The sequence below is a fragment of the Ursus americanus genome, chromosome 16 (assembly GCF_024610735.1).
Source record: "Ursus americanus isolate L20-20 chromosome 16, mUrsAme1.1.p, whole genome shotgun sequence".
Taxonomy (NCBI): Eukaryota; Metazoa; Chordata; class Mammalia; order Carnivora; family Ursidae; genus Ursus; species Ursus americanus.
The window spans coordinates 13,442,377-13,463,606 of NC_142142.1; the positions used below are offsets into that span (position 1 = coordinate 13,442,377).

A 21,230-nucleotide genomic window follows, 5' to 3' on the forward strand; every position below is an offset into this window, starting at 1 on the left:
CCAGCATTTGTTAAATGCTAGTCTTTTTGATGGTGGACATTCTAGGTGTGAGGTGATACCACACTGTGATTTTAATTTGCACTCCCCGATGACTAGTGACGTTGAGCATCTTTTCACGTACTTATTGGCCTTTCAGATATCTTCTTTGGAGAAATGTTTGTTAAGGTCCTTTGCCCACTTTGTGAATGGATTATTTGTGGTTTTTCTGCTATTGAGTTATGTAAGTTCTTTATATATTTTGGATATTAACCCCTTATCAGAATATATGGCTTGCAACTATCTTTTCCCATTCTGTAGGTTGTCTTTTTACTTTGTCGATGGTTTCTCCTGCTGTGCAGAAGCCTTTTAATTTGATCTAGTGCTACTCGTTTATTTTTTATTTCACTGCATGTGTTTTAGGTGTCATATCCAAAGAGGCATTACCAAGACCCATGTCAGAGAGCTTTTCCCCTATGTTCTCTTCTAGGAGTTTCATAGTTTCAGGTCATACATTTAAGTTTTTCATCCATTTCAAGTTTATTTTTTTGTGAGCATTTTAAGAGATGGGTCTAGTTTCATTCTATTACATGTGAATATCCTATTATCTCAGCACCAGTGAAGAGACTGTCTTTTCTCTATTGCATGTTCATGGCTCCCCTGTAAAATATTAGTTATGCATATATGTTTGGGTTTATTTCTAGGCTCTCGACTCTGTTCCATTGGTCTATTTGTCAGTTTTTATGCCAATAACATACTGTTTTGATACTATAACTTTGTAGTGTATCTTGAAGTCGGGAATTGTGATTCCTGCTGCTTTGTTCTTTCTCAGGACTTCTCTGGCTCTTTGGGATCTTTTGTGGTTCCATATGAATTTTTAGGGGTGCTTTTTCTACTTCTGTAAAAAATGCCATTGGAATTTTGACACAGGGATTGCACTGAATCTGTAGATGGCTTTGGGTACTATGAACATTTTAACAATATCAATCTTCCTATCCACAAACACAGGATACCTTTTCATTTGTTTGTGTCTTCTTTGATTTCTTTCATCAGTGTCTTGTAGTTTTCAGAGTACAGATCTTTCACCTCTTTAGTTAAATGTATTCCTAAGTATTTTATTGTTTTTGATGCTATCGTCAATGGTATCGATTGCTTTATGTCTCTTACAGAAATTTGTTGTTAGTATATAGAAACACTAATTTTTGTATGTTAATTTTGTATCCTGAAACTTTACTGGATTCATTGATTAGATCTCACGGGTTGTTTGTTTGTTTGTTTGGTTGGTTGGTAGAGTCTTTATAAAGGAGTTTCTCTACATAAAATAAAATCATCTGCAAATGGAAACAATTTTATTTCTTCCTTTGCAGTTTTGATATTTTTTCTTTTTCTTATCTGATCGCTTTAGCTAGGCCTTTAAGTACTATATTGAATAAGAGTGGTAAGATTGGGCACCCGTGTCTCGTTCCTTACTGTAGAGGAAAATCTTCCAATCTTTCACCATTAAGTATGATGTTAGCTGTAGGCTTGCCATATATGGTCTTTATTATGTTGAGATATGTTCCTTCTATGCCTAGCTTGTTAAGAGTTTGAATCGTGAATGGATGTTGAATTTTGTCAAATGCTTTCTCTGCATCTGTTTAGATGATCATGATTCTTTCTTTCATTTTAATATGTGATGTATCACATTAATTGATTTATGTATGTCGAACCATCCTTGCATCCCTGGGATAAATCCCACTTGTTCATGGTGAATAATGTCCTTTTCATATGCTTCTGGATTTGTTTGCTAGTATTTTATTGAGAATGTTATAATTTATTGGGGATATTGGCCTGTAGTTTTCTCTTCCAGTAATGTTCTTTTCCAGTTTTGGTATCAGGATAATGCTGGTCTTGATGAGTTTCGGAGTGTTCCCTCCTCTTTGACTTTTTGGAAGAGTTTGAGAAGGATTGGTGTTAACTCTTCTTTAAAACTTTGGTAAAATTCACCAGTGAAGCTATCTGGTTCTGGGCTTTTTGTTGTTTTGTTGTTGTTGTTGTTGTTGTTGTTGTTGTTGGGAGATTTCCGATTATTGATCAATCTCCTTACCTATGATTGTTTATTCAAATTTTCTATTTCTACCTGATTCAATCTTGGTAAGTTGCATGTTTCTAAGAATTTTTCCATTTCTTCTAGATTGTCCAGTTTGTTGGCATATAGTTGCTCACAGCAGCCTCCTAAGATCCTCTGAATTTCTGTGGTAGTAGTTGTAATGTCTCCTTTTTCGTTTATAATTTTTATGATTTTGGTCCTTTTTCTTTTTTCCTTGGTTAGTCTAGCTAAGCATTTGCCAATTTTGTTTATCTTTTCAAAGAATCAACTTGTAGTTCAGCTATCCTTTCTCTTGCTTTTGTGTTATCTATTTCATTGATTTCTACTCTGATCTTTATTATTTCCTTTCTGCTGTTAACTTTAGGCTCAGTTTGTTTTTATTTTTCTAGCTCCTTAACTGTGGAATTAGGCTGCTTATTTGGGATCTTTCTTGCTTCTTAACATAGGCACTTATTGCTATGAACTTCTCTCTTAGAATTGCTTTTGCTACATCTCTTTCTACTTTCTGTCTCTCTATGATTTGATTATTCTAGGTACCTTATATAAGTGTATCATACAGTATTTGCTCTTTTGTGACTGGTGTATTTCACTTAGCATAATGTCCTCAAGGTTCATCCACATTGTGGCATGTGCCAAAATTTCCTTCATTTTCTAAGGCTAATACTCCATTGTATGTGTATGCCACATCTTGTTTATTATTCATCCATTGATGGACACTTGGGTTGCTTTTACCTCTTGGTTATTGTGAATAGTGCTGCTATGAACATGTGCATACAAATAATTCTTCAAGTCCATGCTTTCAATTTTGGGGGGTATATACCCAGAAGAGGAATTGCATTATCATATGGTAATTCTATTTTAAATTTTTTTAGGAATCATCACACAGCTTTCCACAGTTGGCTGCACCACGTTGCAAGATCCCTTTTGGAGGATTACGAGCGACTAAGCAATAGACACAAGGCCACACAGCTTAGGAAGTGACAGTCAGATACCAATGTGGGTCCAACGTGCCCTCATCCTACAGAGCAGCAGTTCCCAAAGTCAGGGTTCAGCCAGGAATATCAGAATCATCCAGCGTACTTATTAAGCATATAGATTCCTGGGCCCCAGGTCTGGGGAAATAAAATCACTAGGGACAGGGCCCAGTGTCAATATTTTCAAAATAACAAACCAACCAACCCTTGGGTGTTTCTGGTGGGCAGCCAGGTTTGATAACCACTATTTTTTATTGTGATAATCATCATAATTGTTGTCTTTGTCATTATCAGAATGTTCCTCATTAACCCTTCTTTACTCACATTAGCTTACTTAGACTTACAAACATCTGGAAACTGTGGGAATGTAAGGGTTACCAGGAAATCTCAACCCTGGGTTTTTGCTCTCTGAGCAACTGAGGGCTTTCAAAGGGCGACACATTTAGCATTGTAATCAACAAGGAATCAGCCAGGCGCCTGCCTGCCCAGGCCTTTCTTAGATTCCTGACTAACACTCATTAAGCAGTTCAAGCCAATGTGTTCCTAAGTAAGTGTGTGGAGAGGCAGGCTGTTGGCATTTTAATCTCATTAGTGAACTGAAGCCCTAAGACACAGGAGCCACAGAAGCTGCTTACTGGGTGAAATTCTTCACACCCTAGACTGGCTACCTGTCCTTCTGCCGTCTCACACCATTGGCTCCAGCTTTCCATCTTCTCCTGGGCCTTGAGCAAAAGACTCTGGGAAACTAGAGCTTGATGACGTCCAGGGTGCTGGCTGCAGACAGCTGGATAACCGGGTCAGGTGGCCAGGCTGCCTGTATCTCAGAAAAGACACTGAGTTATCTGCCCCAGCCTGATTTGTTGAATTGGCACCAGGCCATGGGCACTGCTCCCTGAATTCAACTGTCTGTGTCCCCCTCCCCCATCCACACTCTTGATAGAAGCCAGACAAGGCTATGGGGCCTTGGGAAAGGAGTATCCATAGGCAATCTTCCCAGCACAAAGCCCTCATTGTTGGAGGAGAAAGGCATGGAAGAGGCAGAAGGAGTGCTTATCTTTTGTCAGTGCTGGACAGCTGAAAGGACTCCAGTGAAAAATGACCTTGTAAACTAAAAAATGGGGGAATATGCAAACTATGTAACTATGACTATCTTCTTCCCTGGGACAGAAATAGTTGGAACTTCCTCTGCAAATATTCATAGACACATATACATTAACACACATATACACTTGCTATGTTCAAAGTAAATCCAGAGGCCAATGTGAAACAGCCTCATCTATCCATTCATTCAACCATTTATCTATCCATCCGTCTGTCCATCCATCCATCCATCCATCCATCCATCCATCCATCCATCCATCCAGTTACTTGTTTACTCAAATATTAACTTAGTGCCACCATGGGCATGAACTATGCTGGAGGAAACAGCAATAATCCAGATCAGAGCTTTATAATTGGGGGATATTTTTTACTGACACATCTAGGAACCTGTATTTCGACTCACCACACATTGTCTATAACTGAATCAATGTCTTGCACAACATATGTAGGGGCTGTTGTGACGAATACACACCGAGTTCAGACATTATTGAATCCACGGCAGCTATTCTGTCTTATATGTGTCTCAGCCAGTGCAAGCTAAAAGTATACATAAATCCTAACCATTGGGAGATTTGGACATGCTCCAGGCAAATGCAAGTGCAGAACGCTAATACATGGTTTCATGAATGGAGAGGATCACAACTATAACCACAGTAACTAACTAAATATGTTACCATGTGTTGGCTGTTATTCTAAGTGCTTTACTTGTTTTTTTTAATGTTTTTTTTTATTATATTATGTTAGTCACCATACAGTACATCCCTGGTTTCTGATGTAAAGTTCGATGATTCATTAGTTGTGTATAACACCCAGTGCACCATGCAATACGTGCCCTCCTTACTACCCATCACCGGTCTATCCCATTCCCCCACCTCCCTCCCCTCTGAAGCCCTAAGTTTGTTTCTCAGAGTCCATAGTCTCTCATGCTTCATTCCCCCTTCTGATTACCCCCCCCTTTCTTTATCCCTTTCTTCCCCTACCGATCTTCCTAGTTCTATGTTCCATAGATGAGAGAAATCATATGATAATTGTCTTTCTCTGCTTGACTTATTTCACTTAGCGTTATCTCCTCCAGTGCCGTCCATGTTGCAGCAAATGTTGAGAACTCGTTCTTTCTGATAGCTGAGTAATAGTCCATTGTATATATGGACCAAAGCTTCTTAATCCAGGCATCTGTTGAAGGGCATCTCGGTTCCTTCCACGATTTAGCTATTGTGGACAATGCTGCTGCGAACATTGGGGTGCATATGGCCCTTCTCTTCACTATGTCTGTATCTTTGGGGTAAATACCCAGTATTGCAGTGGCTGGATCATAGGGTAGCTCAATTTTTAACTTTTTAAGGGACCTCCACACTGTTTTCCAGAGTGGCTGTACCAACTTGCATTCCCACCAACAATGTAGGAGGGATTCCCTTTCTCTACATCCTCTCCAGCAATTGTTTTTTCCTGCCTTGTCAATTTTTGCCATTCTAACTGGCGTAAGGTGGTATCTTAGTGTGGTTTTGATTTGAATTTCCCTGATGGCTAATGATTTTGAACATTTTTTCATGTGTCTGTTGGCCATTTGTATGTCTTCATTGGAAAAGTGTCTGTTCATATCTTCTGCCCATTTTATGATTTGTTTATTTGTTTCTTGCGTATTGAGTTTGAGAAGTTCTTTGTAGATCTTGGATGCCAGTCTTTTATCTGTATTAAGTGCTTTACTTGTTACTCCCACAACAAACCTCTGAGGTAGACACGACCATTACCCCATTTTGCAGATGATCAAACTGGCCATGGAGAGCTACCATAACTTGTCCATGGTCCCACAGCAGTAATGAAGGAGCTGGTCTTTAAGCTTAGGACATACAACTACAGAGTCAGTCCTAGAGAAGAACTACTTTTTACTTCACAAAAAAAAAAAAAAAATCAAAAACAATTCTAATGTGTATGGGAGTTTATCTACCCTTTATGGGTAGCTTCTGGGTTGGTGATGGGTGGGGGGGTTCAGGGTCCTGCCTATTTCGTCTCCTTTCTTCCAACAGTGGCCTTGAGATTCCTCTGGGAAATTTGACGAGGTGATCATTAGCCCCCTTTCAACTGTAGTTAAGAAAAAGAAAGAAAGGAAAAAGGAAGAAGGGAGGGAGGAAAGGAAGGAGGGGAAAAGAAAGCATAGTCTTGTCTGTCACTACCTGGGAAGAGGTTTCTATTTGTCCAGCATCATTACCAAGATGAACTTGGTCCCTATCCTCATGGACTTATGGTCCAACAGAGAAGCCGGACAGGGATTGGTAATAAAAAGATTGAAAGGCAATTTAAAAAGCAGGGGACCTCATGGCAATGCAAAGCGGGGGTCTTGATGTAATTTCATGACCAGAGAAGCTGGGGGGGGTGGTTGTGGGGATTTGGGAGGTGGGTGGAGGCGGCTGCTGGGACCACCAGCTGATGGATAGCAGTACAATGGGAAAGGAAAGGGTTTGTGAAGTCTGGGAGGTGGTGTCTCTAGAACCTGGTGACTACTGGACATGGGGCCATGACACAGAGAGTGCTCTCAAGGATGACACCCTGGTTTCTGGCCACAAAGCCAGGTGTGAAGCTGAAAGTAGGGGGGTGTAGAGAAAAGATTCCATGAGGTCCATTAACCAGCATTACACAGGACCCACCACGCACCCTGGGTCCACCACCCACATGACTGTCCACCCTTCCCCAAGAAGACAAAGGCAGGAGAGACCTATTGCCACCAGAGCCCCGGAAAGGCACTAAGGCCAGGAGAACTCTACACAGCCTACAAAAACATCCGTAGGCAGAAGCGATTCAGGAATGTACAGCAACTGCTGGCAGTAAATTAATAATAGATGTGCTGGACTTCCTCAGAAATATTTACCCAGCCGGAGCGGTTAAGCACTAATAACCGGGAGTGGAACCTGAGCTTTACCTCAAACAGCCCTGACTATGGAAAAGGAAGAAACGTCATCCTGGCCCTTCCCAATGCTGGGGGCTGGGGGGAGAAATGTGCAGAATACCTCGTTCAGGAATCCGAGGATCTGCAGTCTGCTGGGAAAGTGGAGATGGGGCTCAGCCAGAGGCCGTGGGAGGCACCCAGCGGAAGCAGCCAGCAGCCCAGAACTGCGAGCACTTAGGTGATGCTTACCGCCTGTCGGGCCGTCTCAGGACCGTGACTATATTAACACTTGATCCTGTGCACTATTTTTGGGTCCATCATACAGGGGAAGGTGCTGAAACACAGGAGAATGAAGGAACCGGCTGGGACATGATGAAGCTGGGATTCAAACCCAGGCAGGCTGGCTCTAGAGTACGGGACCCCTGCCTTTGCTGCCTCCTGATGCCCTTTCCAAAACAGTCAAGAGAGGGGGCCCAGGAAGAGGAAAGACACCCTCCACCTAACTGCCAGGGCACACTTGGACCATTGCTAACGTGTGTCCTCCGTCTCCGGGCCCTGCTGAGAATTCTGGATTCTTCTCACCAGCAAACACAGTAGCCATTCCTTCATTTATTAATTATTTACTGAGTACTTGCTGGGGGTCCAGACCCTGAGCTCGGCTCAGACAGGGCCTTATATAATGCACACAAAATCTCCCTCTCTGGAAAACTCTCCCTGTGCTCTCTCATGAAGAGAGAGCCCTTTTCTCCTTCCTCAGAGCTCCCATCAAGCCTTCAGGTCATTCTCCTGGATAGAATTTCCTAAATAAGTTCTGAAAAACAGAGGGGTTGGAAGACACATGCAAAAGGGGTTCTGGACAAATAATTTTGAGCAACATGAGGTTAGCATCGATACTGCAGGACTTCTAAGAACCTTGAGGATGCTAGTGGCAGTGAGATCTACCTGGAGCAATTCAGTATATGGCACTTCTCAGATCACTCAAAAGGAAACCCTCCTCCTTTACTTTCTAAACAATGTTGTGTAGGACTGATACATCCTGGAACACAGTTTGGGACATTTTGCCATGGGATAGTAACTACTATGTCAAATTTATGCTTGGTTTTGACCCGTCAGTCCACTGGCAGAACCCGGGAGGCTCTTTCTTACTCATCTCTCCAGTGCCCACCTTCAGCCAGGCCTAGATCAGAATAGGTCTCTGAAGGTCTTCTTTGAGGACGGCACAAGTGAGTGCTGGAGAATACAGTTGTGGGATGCACGGTTGTTCAGAGCTGCGTCTGCCCGCACCTCTTCCTCTGTCTGCAAGGCTGCAGGCATTCTCTTGCCTACACAAATCTCATGAATGGTTTCCTTTTCACCCTGGACACATCTTGTCAGGGCACAGAGGCTCTTTACCATCTGGTGTCTGTCCACCTCTTCTGGATCCTCTCCCACATTCCCCACACATATCCTCAACATTGACTCCACAGAAGTGCAGGCAGTTTCTAGAACACAACAGCGCTGGTCCTCCTCAGCAACCTGGCCTGTGCAGTCGCCCTTTCCCTAATGCTTAGCTTGGACCTCTTGGCTGCTATGAAACCTCGGAGGCCCCCTCTGACTCCCTGTCCCTGAGGTTGGGCTAGATGCCCCTCCCGGAGAGGTCTGGGCTATCCCATCCTAAACCACACCCATCTCCCTGTGGGAGTGGGGCCGTGTCCTGAGTGAAGACACCGCATGTATCTTGTGCCGAGGGTCATAGTCAAAGGAGCTGGAAAGCCACTGATGTTATGTAACCCTCCTATTTAAGATGGTTCCAGACCCTGTGTGAGGTTCATACTGGCCTCTTAAAATCCACAGAACGTTTCCCTCCTCTGTGAAGCTCTGCCTGGCCGGGACAGGGCTGCATCCCGCAAATCGGATACCCTCAGAGGCTGGGAACCCCCCGGACCCTGCAGGAGAGGTCTGCTGAACGGACTCACCACTTCATAACAAAAGAAAAGCACAAAGCCAGGACCGAAGCGTGCTTTGTCGGACCCCCTCCTCCCAGTGTGTTTTCCTCACAGTTTTCCAACTTGTACAACCACAGTCACATCACACAAATGAAAACACAATTGAGCACGGTGCTGTTTCCCGAGCGCTGAGGGAAGCAGAGCAGGCGAAGAGGCAGGAAGGAGGTAGGAGGGAATTCGGGGAGCTGGAGCCAGGCCCCTGCAGAGGTGGCTGGGCCTCAGACTCTGCCCGTCTGTGGGTGGGAAAACAATCGCTCCCCTTGGACAGAAAGCACAGGACTGCCTTCCAGGGACGAAGGTGCCAGACGGAGCCTACTCAACAGAACGCGCCATTTCACCCATTGGCAGGGAAATGAGAGACACGGAATCAGCAGAAGGGGACCTAGCATCTTCTCAGCTCTGCTCCCCTCCTGGCTCTGCTCTTAATTCCCCTCTTTGCTGGGCCTCAGATTCCTCTTCTTAAACCAGTGACTCTCAAGATTTTGGGCTGTGACTCACAGTAAGGAATACAATTGACATCACAACCCAACATAGACACACAGATAGGACGCACATGGAACTTGAGTTTTGCTTATGCTTACCCTTACTACCTGCTGTATTTTCTATTCTTTTATATTCATTTATAAATTATAAACTCATTTTATGAACTTTAATTGAAGCATGATGTAAGAGAGCAGTGTGTACCCGTCCTAAATGATGAGCTAGAGAAATACTCAGAACTGAAACCACCCACGTAGCCGGCCCTCAGATCGAGAGATGGAGCATTACCAGGCCCTCGAAAACCCTCTGTGGACCCCATTTACCAACTCTTCCCATTTACCAACTCTTCCCCCAAGGGTAACCACTGCCCTGACTTCCAACAGCCCAGATTAGTTTTGTCTGTTTTTGTGCTTTGCAGAGGTGTAGAAAAGGTTCTTAATGCCTGGCTTTTTCTTTCCACATTGTGCGTGTGAGGGTCACGGATGTCACTGTGTACAATACTGCACTGTGTGGCCATGCCACAGTTCATCCATTCCACTGGCCATGTTTTGTGGTGGACATGAGTGCACATGCCTCGTGGCTGCGTATCCAGGGATGGGAGCCCTGGCATGGGGATGGTCAGCTTTGGCTGTTGCTGCCACTTTTCCAAAGTCACTATACCAAATTACACGTCGACCGGCCCTGTAGAGTTCTAGTTGCTTCACATCTTTGCAACACTTGGTATGTATCTTCCTCATTTTAGTCGTTCTTGTGCATTCACCATAGTCGGTCTCTGCGGGTCTCATTTGCAATTCTCTGAGAACTGATCATCGGTACGTATGCTTATTGGCTATTTGGATATCTTCATTTGTGAAGTGTCTGTTTGAGCCTTCTGCCTTTGTTCTATCAGGTTGTCTTTTCCCTACTGATTTGTGTGAGTTTCCTCTTTTTTCCCACTATAACTATTTTGGATACAAGAGTTTTGTTGAATATATATAAAGCACATATCTTCACTCACTCTATGGGTAACTGGGTTACACTGTTTCACTTTAATACATGACAATTTTGAACCACCAAATTAATTTCATGACCCACTAATGGGTCAGACAACATACAATTTGAAAAACCCCACAAAATAGGACTATGTAGTCTTCCCCGGGTCTGGATACCCCTGAAAGGGGCACCTCTGACAGTGGCACCCACGATAGCATCAGCCTGGAGCAGCACCCATGGGTGTAAGGTCAGTAGCTGTCTGGAGAACAAAAGCCATGTTGGCTATATTTAATTTCCAAATTAAAGAAAAAATCATTGTGCCATGCCTTGAATGACATTACAGTTCCCAGTTCTGAATTTAAGATTTGTCAGCCCCAAACCCAGGTGGAAGAAGGCAGCTCAGAAGGATGGTCGAGGTGTGGGATACCTCTGGAATTAGCCTTTCTAGCAGGCTAGAGGGTGTGCTCACCCATGTGGGCTCTCCATCCACTGAGGTGCCTGGGACCTTGGGGGAGTGGCCTAGGACCTTGGGGAAGTGGCCCTGTGAAATCTAAGATACCTCATGAAGTTCTTTTAATCCAACAGGTCAAAATAACTTTCCTTAAACTGATAAACTCCATGAACCCTGAGAAAATGGCACTTACACATCCTGGGCACTCACCCATTGTGAAGGGTAAATTCTACACTGACTCTCAACCCCTCAGAGTAGACCTGTCCAGAGACGTCAAGCTCCATGAAGGCAGAGACTGGCACTTTGGTTAAAAATGTGGCCAAGATCACCCAGCTGGGCAGTTACAGAGCGAGGCTGACTGATGCCACAGCCTCATTTTCATTTCTGTGTTATTCTCCTTCCAGGCAGCTGGTCACTGTGTAGCGTGGTGACCACATCTACAGCGTCCAAAGAGTCTCTCTCTCTCTCTCACACGCACAGCTGCACGAACGAGCACACACACAGGCATGTGTGTGCATACACACAGTCATGTTCACAGGCTGTTCTACTCAAGAAATCTGTGGGCTGGACTCTACTGGTTCATTCCACACTCAGCTCCTTGGGAGTTTTAGCCTCTTGATTTCCAAAGTATTGAATATCCCAGAATGTACAAGTAATACAAAATATGTGTAGGGAAATTAACAGTTTGTAAATCCCTTTCACACTCTGAACACACGTAACTTTGAGGATTCTCAAAGTCCCCCAGGTCGAGTGGGGGTCTAAGGACCCTCCTGGGGACAACAGTCTTTGTTGTCCAGGACTGAGGTGGTACAGCAGCCAGCGGTTGGCAGAATTTGTGTAGTTCCTCAGACCCACCTTAAAAATTTCCCTTTTGACTATATATTCCAGAGGAATCGATCCTTCCAATTCCGAGTTTGAATTTCATAAACCTCCGAGAGTTAAGCTTGTGTTTGCATGAATATTTACAGGATGTGGACACTTCTCCCCATCCCTAATTAGCATGCTCACATATTCTGTCTTATTAGAGTTCTTACCACCTCATGTCCTCCTCCAGCTAAAAGTAAGTAGCTCCATCACTACTTATAATATGAACAGGGACTAGCACTTATTGAACACTCCTACACTCCAGGTAACAAGTGCTTTAGGCACCTTATCCCAGCACACCGCACACAGATCTTGTGCCACATGCATTAATATCCTTATTTCACAAATGAGGAAACGGATGCTCAGACAGGAGAAGCCTACGGACTACAAAGTCAGTAAGTGATAGGATTGGGATTGGACCCAGGTCCCACTGATCCCCAAGCCCTGGCCCACTCCAGTGCCTGGGACAGCGAGAAGCAGCCACCTCCTTACTCCAAGTCAACAGAAATGTCCATATGGAGGTGGACAACATCTTAGGACCTCTTATCCTACCCTCCTTGTGTTCTCCGAGCTCAGAGATTTGAAGGGACTTTCCTAACAGCACAGCAAGAGCAGAACTAGGCCTGCAACCCAAGTCTGGTCTTGGGTTTCTCTCCCTTCAGTTCTCATGGATCTCCTGGGACAAAGGACACTAGTGGAGCTCTGTGTGTGTTCCAGGCATGCCTTTTCAAGGAGACATTTACAGTATTGGAAAGAAGGTGATTAGGGCAGGAACTGTTCTTGAAACCAAATTATTATTGAAGGAACAAAGAATAAGAAAAGATGTCAAGGCACAACATGATCTTTGTCTTCAACCATTTTTAGGACTGTCTAATCAAGAAGAAAGAGCCTTGGCATGGTGAGGAAGAGTCGATTTCAAATCCAGATTATGGAAGAATTCTATAAAAATCTTAAATGTGGGGAAATACCAAGTTCCTCTTCAATACAAACCTCCTCTTGGAGGTTTCCAAGCATGGGCCAAATATCTCTACTTATCTATCATCTATCTATCTATCTATCTATCTATCTATCTATCTATCTATCTATCATCTATCTATCATCATCACCTATAGAATGGCCCATGGCTCTGAGGCCCTTTCATCTCTAAGTTGCCATAAGCTTTTGAAAGTACTAAAATCTTATAGGGAAGGCAAGTAGTAATCTTATACTCCGTGCTCATTGTTCTTAGGGGAAAAAAGGCATTATAAAATAAGTGGAGATAAAGTCTACCTATTAACGTATATTTAAGAGGTAGAAAAAAAATCACCCATAACATTAATTTAGATCATGAATACTCTCTGAAGTGTAAAAAAAAAAAAAAAAACAACTCACTTTTCTTTAAATCTTCTTAAAAGGGTCTAAGAATAGTCCTTCAAATAATCCTTCAAGTATGCAATTTTAATTTGGACACATGGTAATTTCAGTCTACCTGTTGAAAGAGACAAGAGAGAAATCAGTCATTTTTGATGAGGATGCTGTTCTGACAAGCAGCAGAGAAGATTCAGGCAGCTTGAGGGGCGGGGGTGGGGGGGTGGGGTGGGTAGCAGTGGCGGGAGCACCAATGGCAGTTTGGGCCCCAGGCCGAAGACTGGTTTTTGAACACTCAGAGGAAAGGCAACTAAGGTAGCGATCACAGTGCCTGGCACATAGCAAATGCTCAATAAATATTTAATGATTGAATGAGTAAAAGGATACATGAATAAATGAGCGGGATTTATCATCAACCCTTGATGCAGGGAGTTTACCCTACAGGCTCATCTCTTTGACTCTTAGGGAGAAACAGAATTTCCAGGCACTGGGCGTATTATGGAAAATAGCACACAGAAAGGTTCATGGGGTAGTGGAGAGTGTGAGAGCTTTGGAGCCAGCCATGTCTATATTCAAATCCTGTCTTTACCACTTATAACTCTGCAACCCTGGGCTATCTTATTTATTTATGGTTACTGTTGTTATTAAATGGGATACTTAGCCCATTCATTAATTTTCAGCCCTTCTTTTTCCCTAATACAAGCATTTTAAGGTCATAAATTTCCCTTAAGTGCTGCCTTGGCTATATTCCACAACTTTGATATCTAATATTTCTTTTACCATTCACTTACAAGTATTTTTAAATTTCTATTATCATTTCTTCTTTGACCTATGAGTGAGTTAGAAGTGTTTTTATAAATCTCACTCTCTCTATATTTGAACTCATCTTTCTGTTATTGACTTCTAGCTTAATTGTACTATGCTGGGAAAATGTGAGCTGGAGGATACTGATTCCCTAAAACTTATTGAGATGCATTTTCTAGCCTAGGATGTAGTCAAGTGTTGTGAATATCCCACGTGTGTTTGGAAAGAACGTGTATTCCCCAGTTGTTGGGTGTTCTCCCGGGCGAGTTTATGTTTTAACCTCCACGCACACTCATTTCCTTATCTTTAAAAGGGTGGGCATGCAATCCACGTGAGTCTCTCCTGCCATTTAGAATTGCACTCACTGACCTAGAAGCTGTGCAGACAAAAACGGAGAGAGCACACGAGAAAGAGAGCCGGATATTCTATTTCTTGCTTATAACACTATTAATAATGATACCCTAGAGTTACAGAGCAATTGAAGTTTCCATACAATGACCACACCTGCCATTTGGTTTCTTACTCTCAACAGACCCGTGAGGTGTCCCCCAGGCAGGTGGAGGTGAGGACCCACGTAGAGAAGGGACACGTGCCGGTTGGTGCGGTTACTTGTTCAGTCCTCCACACCAGCCTCGCAGGATCCCTCCTTGTTTCCTACCCGCCCCTCTCCACACACACCTGCTCAGTGCGGTCTCACATCCACCCTCATTACCACCCTTCCTGCCCACATCATTTCTCGCCTGCCTGCTCTGCTCCAAGGGAGTTATTAAGTCCCTACTGTTTTAAAAATACAACTACAAGAAGTAAATCCAGACAAGATCTTCTTGGCAGATATGATGCCTAGATAAGTGTTGGGTCGTGGGTGCCAGAATATCAGCATCTTGAAGGGGACACTGGTGTTGGTGTCTATCAGCTAGAAGCCTGAGTTTAGAAAGGTAGAGAAATACTGTGCTGACTTCATCTGACAAAGCCTTTCCCATGACCTTGTCCCATCCCACTGCAAGCTCTCTTTCTCCTTCCAGAGAGAATTCCCGAGAGTCATCTAAACTACTACTTCCTCTACTCCACACCCCCACAAATCACCACCTCCAGAATGTTCTGAGAGTCATAATGATGTTACTGAAAATTCCAGAGACTTCTCCACCTGTGGTGGCCTCTCCACGTCCTCCACCAGCAGGATCACCACCTCCTCTGGAAACCCTCCTGCTTCCCCTTTTTCCCCCAAGGACTTTCTCTGTCTCTTCTCCTGCTGCTTTTTCTCTGCTTCATCCTTAAATGTAAAAGAGTAAAGAGCCCCCTCTTCTCTCCCTCCTTAAATTCTGTGGTTTGATCCAGAATTTTCATAATTTAATGAGTCGTTTCAATAAAATAAGAACCATAAACTACCATGTATTAAGTGCATATTAAGTATATGCCAATCACTGTATTAGAAATTACTTCATTGCACTTAATCTTCCCAACAACTGAGGAAGGTATTATTCATATTCCTATTTCACAGATGAGAAAGGAGAAGCTAAGAAAAGAAGTGGAATTTGCCCAAGATCACTCAGCATCACTAGATGTGGCGGCACTGGGATTCAAACCACCATCTGTCTAACTCAAAGCCTGTGTTCTCTGCCACTACATTTACTCACCCTACCCTCCCATACCCTGGCCTCTGCCCATGCCATTCTCCCAGCACGTCATATATTCCACACTTCCATTTTTGCTGCTCTCGAAATGGAAGACCTTTATCCACACTGTGTGCTTAAGAATTCTGTTCATTGTTCAAGGCCAGCTGCAATGTCCCTCTTCCCATAGAGCTGCCCACAAGCCTAGCCAGTTGAATTGCTGTGGCAAGTCTGCAATGATACCAAACCATCCATGCATCTCTCTGACCACACACCCATCCATCCGCCCAAGAATTACATGAATACAGTAAAGATTGTTTATCCGAAGTCTAGATACTAGAAGCATCCAAACAAAAATTGTTCCAAAGGATTTTTTATGCTCCCCCTCTGAAAAAATATAGTTATGTCACAACTGGAGAAAAATTGCTGGGAGTCACGGTGCATGGGAAGGAATGTGCTCTGTTAAGCATCTGTGAATGCTGACTGGTCAGGGACAGCCATCCTTGTGATGTGGCAGGGTAGTTTCCAAGGTTACCAAACCAGGTCTGCCGATTTCCCTTACCCAGTGCCCCCATTTCTAAATCTGATTTCTACATCAAGCCTGGCTCACATACCTCTTCATCCTCCAAGCCTTCCCTGATTCTCCTCCCCCAACAAGCAAAAATATGTCTGGGGTTTCTCTGATGGCACTCAGCAACTTTATCGTCTGTGGCTAATACTGCAGTTCAAAAGCCAATTTGACATATTTATGTCATGCTTTACCTTCCCTTCTGGTCTTTTTGGGGGCTAGGAGTCCCATCCACTTCACCCTCACGACGTGTTCTGAACCGAGCTCAGTGCCTGGCACACAGAGGCTCATGAGTGACCGAATGACCAAAACAGATGACATTGGCCTTGAATGAGGGAGGCCATCCAAAAATCACTCACGTGCAAGCTCCCAGCAGTGTTTTATGTACAAAGTGGGGGCTAAATAAACCTAAAATCCTTCCTCTCTTCACCCCTCAAGATATAAGGATCAGAACAGTGGGACCATGCATTCCCTGAGCCCAAGGCCTCTGAAGGCCCATGTTCTATGATTCACGAACATGTTGGGGTGGCAGCTTTTGGCCTTCTCCAGGATGAATTAGATAGGGAAGAACCATGTTTGGACACATTCTAGTTTCCATAGTCACAAAATGAGTTAGAGCTTGAAGACAGATAGGACTTCCAGATCAGCTACTAAAACCACGGGCTTTTCCGGAGGTGGGCCAGAGAGGTTAAACAACTCCATCCAAGTCACGGGGCAAGAAGGACTGTGCAGACGCATTTTCCCTGTCCCCTCCCTGTCCCCTCCTAGACTTGCAAATGAAGCCTCTAGGAAACTGAGTGCTTTCTGAATGGCTAAAAATAAACTCCCAGAAACTTCATCTAGATATATCAGGGCTGCAATTTACAGCGTCTAGAACTTCAGCCTGGTATAATTAGCAAATGGATTACAATAATTTATTTTTGGTTTAAATGCTCGAATGAACACGACCTTCCAGTAGAATGGGAAAATAAGAGGCTGGGAGCCAGCCACATTCCTCTGCCCTCTTCGAATGCCACAATTTTAACACTGGCCGGCATCCATCTACCCATGTCTGGTGGATGTGCCAGAAAAAGGATTGCAACTCTGAGCTCTGGGCTCCCTAGGAAGTATGACTTCTGGAATACGGCCCCCAAGAGGGTCCTTGCTCATTCTACCAGTGATCAGGAAGACGTCCAAAATCAGCCCTCCGATGAGCAGGAAAATCCAAAGTCAGGGAAAAGTTTGTTGTGATATCTCTGCGCAGACACCAGTACCAAAGGATGGGACCAAGAGAGACGCTGTGATGCAGCTGAGAGAAGACGAGACTGGGGTCACAGAAGACCTGCGTTTGGGTTTTGTTCACTGTGTGCCCCGAATAACAACCACTTCAGGACCCTTTCATAAAATGTTGATAAATAGGTCATTACATCATCAGATTGTTATGGGAATTAAATGAAAAAAATGTATGAAAAGGGTTTTGTAAGTAAGTGCTGGTGATTCTTCTTGGGTGGATAAATTGCCAAAGAAGCTCTTTCTGATGAGGAATTTCTTGGACCAAACCAGCACAGGATATTGTAGTAGGGAGCAGGGGGCAGGGCCGCAGAAAACCTGGAGAATTGTCTTCTCGAGTTTCCCTCTCCAGAGTCCAGGCAGAGGAAAGTCCATTCACTCTTTGCAAGATCTCCCGGCAGAGCATTCTAGAACTAGAAAACAGGGACCCTGTCTTGGGCAAGGAACGCAAGCGACTTGTCTCCTCTCTCGTGCACTGCACCAAAACCAGCCCGACACCTGCCAGAACGCGCCCCAACACAGAAGGCGGAGATGGTGGCCAGTCTGTGCCAAACCACAGCTGTGCTTCCTGCAGCTGAAGGAAAGGGCAGGGGCATTCACTGAGCGTTCACCGTGTGCCAGGCACAGCACAGCACACCCTTCCATGTCACAGCCCCTCTCCTGACCCCACAAGCTTCCCCCACACCCCACGTTGTCCTGCGGCACCAGTGTTGGCACTGTGTCCGGGACCGTGAAGCCTCCTCTCTCCTCTCTGCCTCTCTCGCCAGCCCTTGGAGTCCCTGCAGCAGAAAGACCTGGACCCTCATCCTCGCTCTTCCAATTCTTCGTGATCATTCTGGAGGCACTTCAGTGATCTGACCTGGCAGGCTGGGACAAGAACCCCAAACTTGCCTGCTTTACCAGACTGCTTTCAGACCACAAAGAGTGGGTAGGAAAAGCTTTGGAAACTGTGCCAAACACTAAAGATATGTTACTCTGTTCCAGCCCCTCAAAAGCTTCCTATTACACTTCACTAAACATTAAATTTCTACCTTGTTTCCAACCCACACAGCTGACCCCATCTTCCGGCTTGCCCCCTTGTTTCCTGAGTTCTATGCAAACCAGTCATCTTTGGGGCCATCATGCTTCCTCTTCCGGGAGTTGCCTCCTCCCGCTTTAGGTCTCAGTATAGACTTAGAGTCACTTCTGGGGAAAGCTGCTTCCGCCCCTCCAGCTGGGACAGCTTCCGCTACTCCACATTCTTCAGGGCACTTGTAATTATAACCTTACTTGAACCACTATTTGATTAATGTCTACTCCCCAGGTAGAACGGGGCAGGAACCATTTTTGCCTCTTTCACCAGGACGTCCTCCAGGGATGTCTTCGGGGGGGGGGGGGCGAGCAGGCACCCAGCAGTCAATCAAATAATCTGTGTCTGTTTCGTTCATTGACGTATCCCTAGCAACCAGAGTAGCGCGTGGCATGTAGCAAGTGCTCAATAAATACTGCGTGGATGTAAAGGTTTGTTGGGGGGGAAAGAGCATGGGGTGAAAATCAGGGACCCTGGAGCCAGAGTACTCAGTCTGATCCTGGCCACTCTACTCACAGCTCTATCACTGAATTCACTTCCTTGAGCCCCAGTTTCTTCTTTAACCTCAAAAGGGATAATGATGTGCCTACCTCCTAAGAGTTGTTGTGAGGATGAAATAACACATTTAAAGTTCTTAGGACATAGCCAGGCAGGTGGTTGGTACAATGTAAGTGCAGCTATTCTTCTTGCGATCACTCCTCACCCTCTCCGCTGCCTGGGGTTACATCCCTTGTCTTTGTCGAAGCTGGTCAGCGTGGTCCTCTTCCTCTGCTCGCCCGCCTTTTCTCCGCACAGGGGACACTTCCATATATTTATTTGCCACTGTGGCTTCACTGTTAGCTAAGAGAGTGACTCTTCTCTGCAGAGAGATCACAACAGGGCAGAGGAAGGGCTAGAGAGGCAAGCCAGAGGGGTACCTGCAAAAGGCAGCCGGCCAGGGGATGTGCGTAAATGCAAGGGGGCGTACAGAGGGGGCTTCCTGAGGAACCCACTTGAAGCTTACTTGCAGCTTCTGCCTTGAAACCTGTTTCTGGGGGCAAAGTTTCTGGCCTTGAGTAGCTGGTTCATGGGCAAAAAAAAAAAAAAAAAAAAAAGGCTTTTTTTTTTTTTTGCATGAAATGAATGGTTAGCCATTAAGATGTAAAATGGAGCTGTCACAGTCCATAGAACAACAGACAGGTTAATATGGGTGCTTAAGAATGCTATTTCCTCATATTAACCCCAGAGCAAGAGCAACCTATCCAGATAGATTCTGGAGTGCTTGCTCCGGAAACCTGCCGGTTTTTCTTCTAATAATATTTGATGTTTAAATAATAGTTGATGTTTGTTTCTAAGCAGAGTTCGTTAACTTGCTTGCCTCCCTCTTCCCTCCCTCCTTCCTACTCTGAGAATATCTTGGCCTTACCTTCTTCCTAAAATCTGGGCTACAAGCACGCAGATACGCTTCTGGGTCACCTTAGTTCCTGAACTTGCCTCTTGATTGATTCCTTGACTTCCATTAGTCCTCTCCATCCACTGTCAACCCAGCCTATCTACAGGTTGCCTGCCAGAGGACTAACTGAACTTAAAAAAAAATATGTTTAAATTGTAAAAATGGTTCTAAGTTCCTCGCCAAAAGAGGTGAGCTTCAGGTGCGAGGAAAGTGTGAACAGCTGTGACTTGCCCTCCCAGCAGAAACCAAAGCTGGCTCCTGGCACTGCCCAAAAAGGCCAGGTGGAGGTCCATACACAATACACCGGCTCCAGAGGGACGGGGCCTGGCCTTGAGTTCTGGCTCCTCGGGACTGGCAACTCGAGGAAGTGACTTCAGTGCGTGCCCTGCACACTGGCCGCTGCGGAGGAAGCCGGCACCCCAGCCCCATTCACAGAGTCCTGGGTGGGGGACGGTTACATGCCGGGGGCTTGCCAGCACAGGAAACCAAAGTACTCGGCCCCCTCCTGTTGTGGGTAATACACGCCCCATCGGGGAGTCGCAGAGTGGGGAGAGGTGAAGGGTGTGCCCCTGGCATCGTCAGAAGTCCCTAGCAGACCCTCAAGTGGACCAGGCTCTCTCCGGCCTCCGGCACCTGGTACATGCTGTGCCCTTTCTCTCTGTCCTTTACGTGTCCTCTGAGTAATTCCTCCTGTCCTGGAAGATGCAGAAGGTCACGTCCTTCCAGAAGCCTCCCTCACCCTCTGACCAGGTCAGAAGCCCATCTTCTGAGCTTCTGTGGCCCCTGTGCTTCCCCTGCTGGGGTGATTCTCACCCTTGTGAGATTATCTGCTTGTTTCATTGTCTCCAATGAATATCTCCAGTGAATGCCTACCAGTGCAAGATGATTTGGGTACAAAGGACAAAAAATAATCAATACATTAATTAATATATGCATCAACTCTCCACCTTGCTCCAGAAAAAATTTAAGGCAGCATAAAAATGAAAAATGCCCCTGAGAAGCTTAGAGTCGGGGGGAACGGCAGATAGATAAGCAGTTTAAAAAATATCACCTGATAGGAGTTGAGATAATGCGATCTGGTGGAGGGCCTGGGTGGGGCATGGGGTTGCCTTCTCCCTAATCTCCCCCCGAACCTGGCGCAAAACCCAACATGCAGGATGCTCACTGAGTATCTGTGCAGTGAATGAGATGGGTAGGAAGGGGGGACATGAAGGGGCCTTAGAGATCACGCATTTCAATGAGGAAAACAGTTAGTGGCGGTGCAAGAAACAGAATTTGGGCTCCTCGGACTTCAACTGACAATGTCAATCCCATCGAATGAAATGCAGAAGGACAAACCGCTTTTCCTCTCTGAGCCT

At 45.0% G+C, this 21,230-nt stretch overlaps 1 protein-coding gene across 4 annotated transcripts in view; it reads right to left on the reverse strand.

The window, feature by feature from the left end:
• The window catches only part of TENM4 (teneurin transmembrane protein 4), a 718,843-nt gene that overhangs the window by 420,775 nt on the left and 276,838 nt on the right, over positions 1-21,230 (reverse strand). The window contains exon 4 of one of the 4 annotated variants that reach the window (XM_087868191.1): positions 13,145-13,241. The exons of the other annotated variants lie outside the window; for them this stretch is intronic. The gene's annotated coding sequence lies outside the window, so the exon portion shown is untranslated. The remainder of the gene's footprint in view (positions 1-13,144; positions 13,242-21,230) is intronic. 4 annotated transcript variants of the gene reach the window in all.